A 907-nucleotide genomic window follows, 5' to 3' on the forward strand; every position below is an offset into this window, starting at 1 on the left:
ACGTTGAATCAAGTATCATTTTTCCTTGAACTAGACCGTATTTTCATCCATTCGTTCTTTTTACACCATTTTTACTTTTAAATGTCTTCATTATATAAGGTTTTACCTCTTGCTTTTCTGTCAACTCTCTCTTAATGCCAATAAGAGAAAGCCCCCAAATCTCGTCGTCTTACTATGGTTGATCAAGAGACCCTTCCAAATTGTTTTTGCTGTATGGGGCCCTTCGTCATCTGTTGATTACAATCTCTCGATCGAATAAAGATGACCGCGCAGCAACGTATAGAAAAACTTATATAGATAGGAGGGACAAGGGATAGTATAACGGAGCATCCATTTAGGAACTCAGTTGAGTTACCACTAGCTACCTATGCCCATATTGACAGCGCTAAAACGCAGAGTCTATAGAACACATATTAACAAGCCTGACATTTTAAGAGGAAAGGCTAAACCGTAAAGAAAAATGGATTGTCGCTGGTAGCTCATTATAGAAAGGAGAATCTGTTGGAGCAATGTTTTGCTATTGCATCATGCTGGCAGATAATGATCTTCAAGTTTCGCACACCTGTAACTTAGGATTCTCATTATGGGCTACTTCTATTTACAGAACAAACAGGCGGTCCGCCGTCATGAGCAGTTAGCACCAATGTTAGACCATTTATAAAACATTCCAGTTCAGAGACTTCATATAGGGGTGAATGAAAAGAGATTAAGTCTTGTTTCCCTGTTACTATCTTAGTCGTTCCTTTTTCTAAAGTTGATGGGGGTCGAGCACACTTGAATCGGTTGTTTCATAGTGCAACTCCTTAGGGTCATAATTAGTGCTCTTGTTGAGAGTACACACGAATTTCATCCTTATGTGCTGTCTTCCTTGATTAACCTACACATTGTCAGGAAGCATCCCATGGCA

Source organism: Dendrobium catenatum, unplaced genomic scaffold (genome assembly GCF_001605985.2).
Source record: "Dendrobium catenatum unplaced genomic scaffold, ASM160598v2 original_scaffold_76227, whole genome shotgun sequence".
Classification (NCBI taxonomy): domain Eukaryota; kingdom Viridiplantae; phylum Streptophyta; class Magnoliopsida; order Asparagales; family Orchidaceae; genus Dendrobium; species Dendrobium catenatum.